The sequence below is a fragment of the Eriocheir sinensis genome, unplaced genomic scaffold, assembly GCF_024679095.1.
Source record: "Eriocheir sinensis breed Jianghai 21 unplaced genomic scaffold, ASM2467909v1 Scaffold657, whole genome shotgun sequence".
Taxonomy (NCBI): Eukaryota; Metazoa; Arthropoda; class Malacostraca; order Decapoda; family Varunidae; genus Eriocheir; species Eriocheir sinensis.
The window spans coordinates 5,001-17,726 of NW_026112006.1; positions in this window are offsets into that span (position 1 = coordinate 5,001).

Below are 12,726 nucleotides of genomic sequence, written 5' to 3' on the forward strand. Positions count from 1 at the left end.
CCCCTTCCCCCCACCTCCATACCTCATTACGATAAAGTCCTTAGCTAATCCACTTCGTCACCTGCTAAACTTCTTCGGTAATTACCGGGAACACCTTCGCTTCCGGTCTGCAAGGTGAGGCCGTACTTGAAGAACAGGTATCCATTGAAACTGCTTAAGGATATACGTAAACACCACCCGCCTCTGTCTGTTATAATAAGCTTCTTTTTATTTATTTTGTGATTTTATTTTTTGCATGCCGCCGAGAACAAATGAGATGAATGGACTGTGTGTGTGTGTGTTTGTGTGTGGGTGTTTGTGTTTGTGTTTGTGTGTGTGTGTGTGTGTGTGTGTGTGTGTGTGTGTGTGTGTGTGTGTTTATATGTGATGATGCTAAAGAGGAGGAAGAGGAAGAGAGAAAGAGAAAGAATAAGAAGAAGGGAAGGGAAGGAAGAAGGAAGAAAGAAAGGATTAAAAGAGAAAGAAGATACCAAGAAATAGGATCATGAAAGAATCGAGATATGCGTAAGAGAAGCAAAGAAAAAGAAGATGGAAAGAACGAGAAAATAAGAAAGTAACATAATTGATGATGGTGTTGATGCCAGAGAGGAAGAAGAGAGAGAGAGAGAGAGAGGGAAAATTAATAAATGAACGAAAGATGAAGAGAAGGAGGAAGGAAGAAATGATGAAGGTAAGGGATATATCAAAGAAGAAGAAGGACGAGAAAGGCGAAGGGAGAACAATAGAGCGAAATTAGGGTGCTGGCGAAGGTGACAGGAGGAAGCGAGGGTGTGACAGGTTAATGAGGCGACAGGTAAGAAGGTGAGGGACGGACAGGTGAAGGGAACCAAGTAAGGGCGACAAATTGCAGCGAGAAATATGAAGAAAAAATAAACAAATAAGGAAATAAATTAGTGAGGTGTGGCAAAAGGTAGGAGGGAGGGAAGCAGGAGACGGAATAAATGAGATTAATGTACAGATAAATGATAAAACAAATAAGAATAGTATAAAGAGATAATTGAATAGAATAAATAAGTAAGGAAATATATTAAACTAGAGAGGTGAGATATAAATGAAAGTGGCAGGAAAGGAGAAGGACACAACTGAGGATGAGAGTAAGAGAGACAGTAATTACGATGAAGATGAAGATGAAGATAATGATGAAGAAGATGTAACTAAAGGAACGGTATTAACGAAAGTGAAAAAAAAATTAATATATACACGAACAAAATACTGAAGGTGAAATAAAATGACGACGTAGAAAATGTTAAAAAAAGGAAAGGAAAGGAAAGTGATAGATTAATGAAAGTGACCATACCAACAAATACATGAAAGTGAACGGAATTAACAACATGAACAGAAAGTGGAAAAACAGTGAATGGAAAATGAAGGAAAGTGACAAAGTAATGAAAATGACCTTATCAACAAACTAACGAAGATGAAGTACAGTCATGAAAATAGGTAATAAAAAGGTCAATTGAAAGTGAAGAAAAGGGAGAAAGTGACAAGAGACTAATCCAAAACTTGACCCCCATACTACAAGCTCTCCCTTCTTACACCCATTCCCTTGAGGTCAGTTCCCCCCAAAAAAAGTCTCCCTTCTTACACCCATTCCCTTGAGGTCAGTTCCCCCCCAAAAAAGTCTCCCTTCTTACACCCATTCCCTTGAGGTCAGTTCCAAAAAAAGTCTCCCATCTTACACAAATTCCTTTGAGGTCAGTTTAAAAGAAAAGTCTCCCATCTTACACCCATTCCCTTGAGGTCAGTTTAAAAGAAAAGTCTCCCAACTTACACCCATTCCCTTGAGGTCAGTTAAAAAAAAAGTCTCCCTTCTTACACCCATTCCCTTGAGGTCAGTTAAAAAAAAAGTCTCCCTTCTTACACCCATTCCCTTGAGGTCAGTTCCCCCCCAAAAAAGTCTCCCTTCTTACACCCATTCCCTTGAGGTCAGTTCCCCCCCAAAAAAGTCTCCTTCTACACCCATTCCTTGAGGTCAGTTCCAAAAAAAGTCTCCCATCTTACACCCATTCCCTTGAGGTCAGTTCCCAATAAAGTCTCCCATCTTACACCCATTCCCTTGAGGTCAGTTCCAAAAAAAGTCTCCCTTCTTACACCCATTCCCTTGAGGTCAGTTCCAAAAAAAGTCTCCCATCTTACACCCATTCCCTTGAGGTCAGTTCCCAAAAAAGTCTCCCATCTTACACCCATTCCCTTGAGGTCAGTTCCCCCCCAAAAAAGTCTCCCTTCTTACACCCATTCCCTTGAGGTCAGTTCCCCCCCAAAAAAGTCTCCCTTCTTACACCCATTCCCTTGAGGTCAGTTCCCAAAAAAGTCTCCCATCTTACACCCATTCCCTTGAGGTCAGTTACAAAAAAAGTCTCCCATCTTACACCCATTCCCTTGAGGTCAGTTCCCAAAAAAGTCTCCCATCTTACACCCATTCCCTTGAGGTCAGTTTAAAAAAAAAAAGTCTCCCATCTTACACCCATTCCCTTGAGGTCAGTTTAAAAGAAAAGTCTCCCATCTTACACCCATCCCCTTCCGGTCAGTTCCCAAAAAAATCTCCCTTCTTACACCCATTCCCTTGAGGTCAGTTTAAAAAAAAAGTCTCCCATCTTACACCCATTCCCTTGAGATCAGTTTAAAAAAAGTCTCCCTTCTTACACCCATTCCCTTGAGATCAGTTTAAAAGAAAAGTCTCCCTTCTTACACCCATTCCTTGAGATCAGTTTAAAAAGTCTCCCTTCTTACACCCATTCCCTTGAGATCAGTTTAAAAGAAAAGTCTCCCTTCTTACACCCATTCCCTTGAGGTCAGTTTAAAAGAAAAGTCTCCCTTCTTACACCCATTCCCTTGAGATCAGTTTAAAAAAAAAGTCTCCCATCTTACACCCATTCCCTTGAGATCAGTTTAAAAGAAAAGTCTCCCTTCTTACACCCATTCCCTTGAGGTCAGTTTAAAAAAAAAGTCTCCCATCTTACACCCATTCCCTTGAGGTCAGTTCCAAAAAAAGTCTCCCATCTTACACCCATTCCCTTGAGGTCAGTTCCAAAACACGTCTCCCTTCGAACACCCATTCCCTTGAGGTCAGTTCCAAAGTCTCCTTCTTACACCCATTCCCTTGAGGTCAGTTCCAAAAAAAGTCTCCCATCTTACACCCATTCCCTTGAGGTCAGTTCCAAAAAAAGTCTCCCTTCTTACACCCATTCCCTTGAGGTCAGTTCCAAAAAAAGTCTCCCTTCGTACACCCATTCCCTTGAGGTCAGTTCCAAAAAAAGTCTCCCTTCTTACACCCATTCCCTTGAGGTCAGTTCCAAAAAAAGTCTCCCATCTTACACCCATTCCCTTGAGGTCAGTTCCAAAAAAAGTCTCCCTTCTTACACCCATTCCCTTGAGGTCAGTTCCAAAAAAAGTCTCCCTTCTTACACCCATTCCCTTGAGGTCAGTTCCAAAAAGAGTCTCCCTTCTTACACCCATTCCCTTGAGGTCAGTTCCAGCACTACCATTCAGCCAGACCCAAATCCCTATACGAGCTTTCCACGAATCACTCTAACGGGTTAATGACTACAAATAACATTAATAATCTCTGTTTAGTAATAGTATAACACAAATAGGGTGAGAAAACATGCATGACTGAAAGTAAAACATGTGGTGACTTTAACGAAGGGGAAAAATAACTTAGAAGTCACATTTGGTTTGATTGCGAGTTAATAATACCCATTGTTAGTAATAGTATGGCGCTAATAGGCTGGAAAAACGAGTGTATGTGAAAGTATAAAACATATATGCAAATTTAAAGAAGAAGAAAAATAGTATAAAAAAGTTGAATTCTGAGTTGGTAATAAGGACTGATATCTCCCTTAATGAGGAGGAGTATTGGCAGTAATAGTATGGAATAAGCTGAGCAGACAAGTATTAATGAAAGTATATGGCAAATTTATCAAAGGCGAATAATAGTTAGAATGGTTAGAATAGTTAGATGGGCCTTGGGTCGTCCATATGGCAGGGAAGGACAATGTGTGGCCAGATTTTTTGGGTCTAGACTTCCTGCATTAGTCACTCCTCCTGTGTTGCCTCGCCAGTTCCCTCCCTGTTTTAGTGTATTGGCTCATGTTCTTTTCTTTTCCATTTGCTAGTTGTTTGTTGAGTCCACCTGGAGCCTCAGTTTTGTCTTTGTCTTTGTCTTTTTGAAACAGTAATTTTATTTTTCTTCCTTTAGACTTTGAGTGGCCAGTGTCTTAACTATTCGTTGCCTTTGCTTCTCTCCAGTACCTTTGCTTCTCTCCAGTACCTTTGCTTCTCTCCAGTACCTTTGCTTCTCTCCAGTACCTTTGCTTCTCTCCAGTACCTTTGCTTCTCTCCAGTACCTTTGCTCCTCTCCAGTCCCTTTGCTTCTCTCCAGTACCTTTGCTTCTCTCTAGTACCTTTGCTTCTCTCCAGTCCCTTTGCTTCTCTCCAGTACCTTTGCTTCTCTCCAGTACCTTTGCTTCTCTCCAGTACCTTTGCTTCTCTCCAGTACCTTTGCTTCTCTCCAGTACCTTTGCTTCTCTCCAGTACCTTTGCTTCTCTCCAGTACCTTTGCTTCTCTCCAGTACCTTTGCTCCTCTCAGTACCTTTGCTTCTCTCAGTCCTTTGCTTCTCTTCAGTAACTTTGCTTCTCTTCAGTCCCTTTTCTTCTCTCCAGTACCTTTGCTTCTCTCCAGTACCTTTGCTTCTCTCCAGTACCTTTGCTTCTCTCCAGTCCCTTTGCTTCTCTCTAGTACCTTTGCTTCTCTCCAGTACCTTTGCTTCTCTCTAGTACCTTTGCTTCTCTCAGTACCTTTGCTTCTCTCAGTCCTTTGCTTCTCTCAGTACCTTTGCTTCTCTCAGTCCCTTTGCTTCTCTCTAGTACCTTTGCTTCTCAGTACCTTTGCTTCTCTCCAGTACCTTTGCTTCTCTCCAGTACCTTTGCTTCTCTCCAGTACCTTTGCTTCTTTCTAGTACCTTTGCTTCTCTCCAGTACCTTTGCTTCTCTCCAGTACCTTTGCTTCTCTCCAGTCCCTTTGCTTCTCTCCAGTACCTTTGCTTCTCTCCAGTCCCTTTGCTTCTCTCCAGTACCTTTGCTTCTCTCTAGTACCTTTGCTTCTCTCCAGTCCCTTTGCTTCTCTCCAGTACCTTTGCTTCTCTCCAGTATCTTTGCTTCTCTCCAGTACCTTTGCTTCTCTCCAGTACCTTTGCTTCTCTCCAGTACCTTTGCTCCTCTCCAGTACCTTTGCTTCTCTCAGTACCTTTGCTTCTCTCCAGTACCTTTGCTTCTCTCCAGTACCTTTGCTTCTCTCCAGTACCTTTGCTTCTCTCCAGTACCTTTGCTCCTCTCCAGTACCTTTGCTTCTCTCCAGTACCTTTGCTTCTCTCCAGTACCTTTGCTTCTCTCCAGTACCTTTGCTCCTCTCCAGTACCTTTGCTTCTCTCCAGTACCTTTGCTCCTCTCCAGTACCTTTGCTTCTCTCCAGTACCTTTGCTTCTCTCCAGTATCTTTGCTTCTCTCCAGTACCTTTGCTCCTCTCCAGTACCTTTGCTTCTCTCCAGTATCTTTGCTTCTCTCCAGTACCTTTGCTTCTCTCCAGTACCTTTGCTTCTCTCCAGTACCTTTGCTTCTCTCCAGTACCTTTGCTTCTCTCCAGTACCTTTCGCTATTTTGTTGTATCTGCATCCAGGAGGGAGGCTTTGGTAGCTTATCACAATAATAACAATAATTAACAACGACGAAAAATAGTACAAAAAGCCGCCAGTGGATGAGTTTGGAGCTGATGACATTGACTGAAATCTCTAAATAAGGGAGAGAACGAAAGGCAGAAGGACACGATAGAGGACACCCAAGTGCTCATTACGGGAAGTGGCGAAGGAGAACGAACTGCCCGAAGAATATAAGTTAGATAATAACGATGATCAAGAACCTAGAAGGCAATAAATGTCGGGCGGAGTAATTGGTATACGAAAAACAGGATTATCGTAAAACACACAAGGTAACAATGTATAACAGGAGATAATGGGTGAAGAAAAGCAGGTGAGAGAGAGAGAGAGAGAGAGAGAGAGAGAGAGAGAGAGAGAGAGAGAGAGAGAGAGAGAGAGAGAGAGAGAGAGAGAGAGAGAGAAAACAATAAAACAAAACTCAAGGTAAACAAGAATACATGTAACTTTTAAAAGGAAATGAAGTGTACAAAAAAAATAACTAAAAATAAACCAAGAAATTAATAAATTACAAACATCACACTATTAAACAAACACAAACACACGAACACGCACAAACCCTTTCAAACTTTTTAATAGTGTTTTTCATTTTGCTCAAGTCTACAATATATACAAAAATATTATCCAATGCCATTAAAAAGAATTACAGCCTTCCCCCGTTTTCTACTCGAACCCACTTAACGAGAACTCACTTATTTGGGACTAGTTGGTGCTCATTAAAATTCATTGTCCTCATTATCATCATCATTAGTATTGCCATTGTTATTATTATTACTACTATATCTATAACTACGTATTTCGACTTATTACTGGTGTGTTTCCTTATCTCTATTTCTTTTTATTTCCCGTTCTTTTTTATTATTATTCCTTATTATTATTCATTATTATTACAGCTGTTTCTTTTTCCTTCTTTTATCTCCCGTTTCTTTCTCTATTATCATTTATTTTTACTTATTATTGTTATTGCTAACTTTCCTTTTTTTTTATCTCCTGTTCCTTTTCTTCTTATTATCTCCCGTTTCTTTCTGTATTATTATTTTTTCTTATCATCATTGCTAACTTTCCTTTTTTTGTCTCCTGTTCCTTTTCTTTTTATTTATTGCTTCCTTTTCTTTTTAATCTCCCGTTCCTTTCCTTTTCATTATTCCTTGCTATTATTGCTATGCCTCATTTTCTCTTTTTATTTTTATTTTATCTCCCCTTCCTCTCTTCGCTTTTACGATCACTTCATTAAATTCAACGTTGCCAGATTGTCTCACTCAGCCTCTTATATTTACCGACTTCCGACCCAAAAACTGCCTCGTGGACCCCAATAAGGAGATTCACTTTAAATTATCGTTAAAATAGTTAATTCCTGATGTTTCTTGGCAATAGTTAAGCGTCAGAAACCGGTAAATACAATGCTCTGAGTACGACAATCTGGCAACGGTGCTTTATTTCGTTATAATCAGTCCACGTGGTGCAGTTCATCTCTCTAACTCGCCCTCCCTCCCTCTCCCTCCCTCTCTCTCCCTCTCTCGAACCCGATTCATAACGCAAGTCTATTCATCTCTCTTATATATCACACACAGGACGCCCAGCTGAGGCACACGCCGGCAGGAGGGGGGCAAGACAACGCTACACACACGCATGCACTAACGCCCAAAGTCAGCCCTCAGCACCACGTCCCACTGAGCTTTACGGTATGTGGTGTTGGCCGCGGTGAGTGCTTTAAGGGGGGTGAGTTATGGGCTCCGGCAGGTGCTGGAGGTTAGTTTGCCACCCAGTTGATTCCTGTCCGGTACGTGTAATCAGCACCCGCTCAAACTGATTGGTCTTTGAGGCGCCGATTTGAGCACTATACAGGCACACAGACCGAAAAAACAAGATGGAAATTTAATGATGGGCTTAAAAATTGAACATCTTTTCTCTAGTTTTTTTTTGGTCAATGTTTCTTCTTTTTATTCTGTCTATGTGTGAGTTAGCGATTAAGGACATATTCTAAAAAATGAACATCTCTTCTCTAATGTTTGCTTTTTTGTCTGTTTTTTCATTATATTCTGTCTGTGTGAGTTAGCGATTAAGGACATATTCTAAAAATTGCACATCTTTTCTCTAGCTTTTTTTTGTATGTTTCTTCTTTTATTCTGTCTGTGTGTGAGTTAGCGATTAAGGACATATTCTAAAACTTGCACATCTCTTCTCAAGTGTTTTTTTTTTTGTCTATGTTTTTTTCTTTTTATTCTGTCTGTGTGTGAGTTAGCGATTAAGGACATATTCTAAAAATTGCACATCTCTTCTCTAGCTTTTTTTTTGTCTATGTTTCTTCTTTTATTCTGTCTGTGTGTGAGTTAGTGATTAAGGACATATTCTCACCGTACGTACAAACACACAGACCGATAAAACAGAAAGGCCTTAGTACATCTTGTTTATATTCAATTAGTTCCCATTCTTCGCATTTCTTCTTTTATTTTCAGAGCGCGTGTTGATTACTGATAAGGACACAGGATCTCAGCGCTACAGACAGACAGACCGAAGAGCAAGAGTAGTAAATGAGGGGTTAAAAAAATGAACATCTCTCCACTGTCTTTTTTCTCTCTTTTTTTTCAGTGTCTGTGTTGATTAGTGTTAAGGACAGGTTTCCAGCACACACACACACACACACACACACACACACACACACACACACACACACACAGATAAAGGGCTGATTATTTGCATTGCCCACAAAACTTCGACTACAATTAAGACATCTGAAAGTGCATAGAAGGAGCCAATCAATCTATACTTAATTAATTGCAAACCTTCTTAAAATGGAGAGCACAAAGAGGAAATAAGAGGCTTAGAAAACGTATATATGGTCTCTGTTGCTTCTCATTCTCTATATTTCTTGTTTTAATCAGTATTCATGTAGATTATTGATAAGGACCCATGTTTTCAGGCCACAAAGACTAAGGATTAAGGATGAGGGTTATGGATAAGGAGACTCGCTTCCAACACACACACACACACACACACACACACACACACACACACAGACCAAATGACCCCAAAAGACCAACCAAAGGAAGCAAATTAAGCCCTTTTGAGACCACACATCTGGTCTCCATTATCGAGTCTCACTTCAATATTTCTAACTCTTTATATTATTCAGAATTTATGTAGATTAATGACTGAGAACACAACCTTTTCATTATACTCTATTAGTGCCCCTTCTTTCCTCACCTCACCCCTCTCTCTCTCTCCCTCCATCAGCTTACTCCTCTCTCCCTTCCCTCCCTTCCTCTCACCCTCTTCAGCCTGGCAGGGAGTCGGCAGGGTGATAATTGGATGATAACATGATTTATATGCCTTGTCTCCTGGTCCTTCCCACCCCTTCCTTCTCCCTGCACCCCTTCCTACCCCTTCCTTCACCCCTTCCCTCTCTCTCTCTCTCCTTCTGCTATATGAGAAGGGTAGTGATTGGAGAAACAGAGATGCAGGAAGGGGAAAAAGGGAGATAAGATGGAGATAGTGAGGGAAATGGAGGAGAGGACGAAGGGGTGGTAGAGTAGTAGCTGTGAGGAGAAGAGAGAGAAATGAAGGAATGGAGGAAACTGAGGGAGGAAAAGGTAAGGAAAAGAAGCTATGAAAGGGAAAATAGAAAAAGCAAAGAAGGGGAGGCGGAGAATAAAACGGAAAACAAAAGAAAGAGGAAGAGAAGAAATGAACACAGAGGATAAGAGGAGAAACAAAGTAAAAGGAAAGGAGAGAAAAACAGAGGAAAGGTAAAAGGAGAATGAAGAGTAAAGCAAAAAATGAGAAGAAAAAGAAGAGAAAACTGAAAGGGAGGGGAAAACGAGAGTAAGTTGAGAGGGGAAAACGGAGAGGAAGGAGGAGAAAGAAAATATAAAAAATAGTGACAATTGAGGGGGGGGGGGGGGGAATGAGGGGAGACAGAGAAGAGAAAACGGAGGAGGAGAAAGAAGAATGAAAAGAAGAGAATAAAGGAAAACAAGAGAAAAAGAAAGGTGAAAAGGGAGAAAGTGAACCAGTAAAAAGAACGAAAAGATAAAAGGAAAATAAAGAGAAAAGGAGAGGAAAACGAGAGGAAGTGGAGAGGGAAGAATAAAGAAGTGGAGAGGAAGGAAGAATAAATAAAGGAGAAAAAAACCGAAGGAAAATGGAGGGAACAAGAAAAAGAAAAAAGGGAAAGAAGGGGAAAACGAGGAAAACAGAGGAAACAATAAGAGAAATAAAAAAAAGAAGAAAGAGGAGAGGAAAACAAGAGCAAGAGAGAGAGAGAGAGAGAGAGAGAGAGAGAGAGAGAGAGAGAGAGAGAGAGAGAGAGAGAGAGAGGGGAGAAACAACAGAGCTCGGTCAGTATCAATATATCAGAGGGGCGGGATGATTTAGACGTATATATCGCGGCGCCAATGACCCTGTTAAGCTGTTCCCCCTCGTTAGCGCACTCTGTCCCGCCGCTCGCACCCCTCGCGCCAAAAGGGTGTGAGAGTGTGCTAATTGGGGGTGTGACAATACAGGTGCGTGAGTGTGTGTGTGTGTGTGTGTGTGTGTGTGTGTGTGTGTGTGTGTGTGTGTGTGTGTGTGTGTGTGTGTGTGTGTGTGTGTGTGTGTGTGTGTGTGTGTGAGTGTAAGCTGTGATGCTCGACTCAGTGAAAATTCCGTGTACTTCTAAAAATAAAAATGAGGGCTATTCCGGTAATTTAAAATCATCTCTTCTCACTAATTACAAATCTATGGGGTAATTAGTATCTTTATGTCCTCTATTTTACTTTGTTTTCCCCTTCTTTATTATTTTCTCTTTCCTATTTTCCTATCTCATCTTCCTCTTCTCCGTTTTTCGTTCTCAATTTCTTCCCGTTTTTTCCTCTCCTTTCTTCTTTTTCTTTATCCTATCGTTTTCCATACTCGCTCCTCCTCCTCCTCCTCCTCTTCCTTTCCCCTCGTTAAAGTTGCAACGGTACAAACTGATTCTAATGTCATTCCTTTTTTTGTGGTGAGTCTGTCCTTTCGTCTCATCAACCGCGTGGCCTAATAACACTACTGATGCTGTTTGTTATATCCGCAAGGAGGAGGAGGAGGAGGAGGAAGAGGAAGAGGAGGAAAAGGAGGTGATTTGAGGGTCGTATAATTATATTACAAAAAGTAACGAAGATATCGATATTGAATAAAGTAGCGGATGCATGATAAACCTGATTTTGTTATCAGCACAAAGTATCTCACAATCTCTATCACGATAACGCCTAGCTATGCTCCCTCCCCTCTTCCTCCTGTACTCCTCCTTCCCTTCCTTCCTCCTGTACTCCTCCCTCTCCCTCCCTTCCTCCCCTGTACTTCCTCCTTTCCTTCCTTCCTCCCTTGTACTCCCTCCCTTCCCTCTCCCTTCCACCTCCCAGGTTCTCCCCTTCCTTCCCTTCTCCCTGTACCTTCCCTTCCTTCCTCCCTACCTCCTCTCCTTCTTATTGGGACGCCCAGTTCATATGCGACGTAATTTACCTAGATTTTCAGAAAGCGTTTGACAAGTTCACGTTAGGCTGGCTTTTAAACTGAGTTCCTCACGGTATTAACGACCATCGCGTGGATTCATGACTGGCTCAACAGAGAACAACGTAGTTTTAATGCAGAAGCATCGATTACAACCTGTCACCAGTGGCGTGCCCTGTTCGGTCCTGGGGCCAAGACTATTCATAATTTACGTGGAACGACTTAGAAACTGATATCCTTATTAAAGCAGCCAAATTCGCTGACGACACCAAATTAGTGGCGCTAAAACAGTCAAAGTTGAGAATATTCAATCAGACTTACTAAGACTTTGCTGACTGAGCGAAAATGGCAAATGAGTTTTAACGTAGATAAAATGTAAAGTAATGCACATAGGTGAAAAAAAATCCAACTTAAATATCAGATTCAAGGACATGAGCTCAAAGGGAAGTAAAAACAAGAAAGATCTTTTGTGTCATTACTTGGGTAACACTTTAACTCGTGGGCTTCGGCTAGGAAAGGAGAAGTGGCTGAGAAACGCAAAATTATACTGCATTTTGAAACTAAGAAAAGAGCATGGAAACGTACATCAGAGTACGCCCTCATAACCATAAAGTTGTTAAAATATTTACTTTTACTCAAACTTCATATTTTTGGTGGTATTTTGTTACAAAATAAATAGTCTTGTGACGCGTATATCTAGCCGAGAGGTCGCTTGTTGTCTACTTTAAAGAATTTGACAAGTGATTACTGTGTGGATAGCTAATTCAGTCTGCCATAACCTTACAGCACTCAACTATGACAAAAGCCTGTCTCAAGATCACCACCACTGCTGTGACCCAGGCATGTATGGTGGCTGTTTCCATGCCACCACTGCCTACAACTAGCTCGCTGAATTATGGGTTTTATGAGCCCATTTTAGGGTCCAATTGCACACAGCCACGACTCGTGAAAGCTCAGAAAAGGGTCTGCTGACATTCCTGCTAAATGAGGATCAATGTTTGCAGCGAGTAAAAAGCCAATATGATGTTAGGATTAATTCTAAAACTTTGATTATAAATCACCTGAACTTATGAAGAGATAGCTATTTAGCATTTGTAAGGACCACACCTAGAATACGCCACTCAGTTCTGGTCGAACTATGTCAAAGATCAAGCTTTGCTAGAAAAGATACAGTGACTATAAACGAAAACAAATTCCAGCGCTCCGAAATCTCATGCTATAAGGGGATTTACGTTTTTCCCTTAAAAAAAAGCGAAGTTGAGCCAAGAGGGGACTTAATTGAAGTGTTCAAAATTTTAATGATCTGACAATATTAACCCAGATAGTTTATTTCAGAGAGACACCAACACAACAACACGCAGCAACGGTATGAAGTTAAAGGGAAACCAATGAATACCATTGGTGCGCTGAAGTTTTTCAATAATAGAGTCGTCGATCACTGAATATTCCACCGTCAGAAGTTAGCGTGAGGATCACTAGCTTCAAGTCTTCTGCCGGATAAGTAATTTCCAGGATAAGATTATACTGACCCTTCTTCTGCATGTTTTCAGA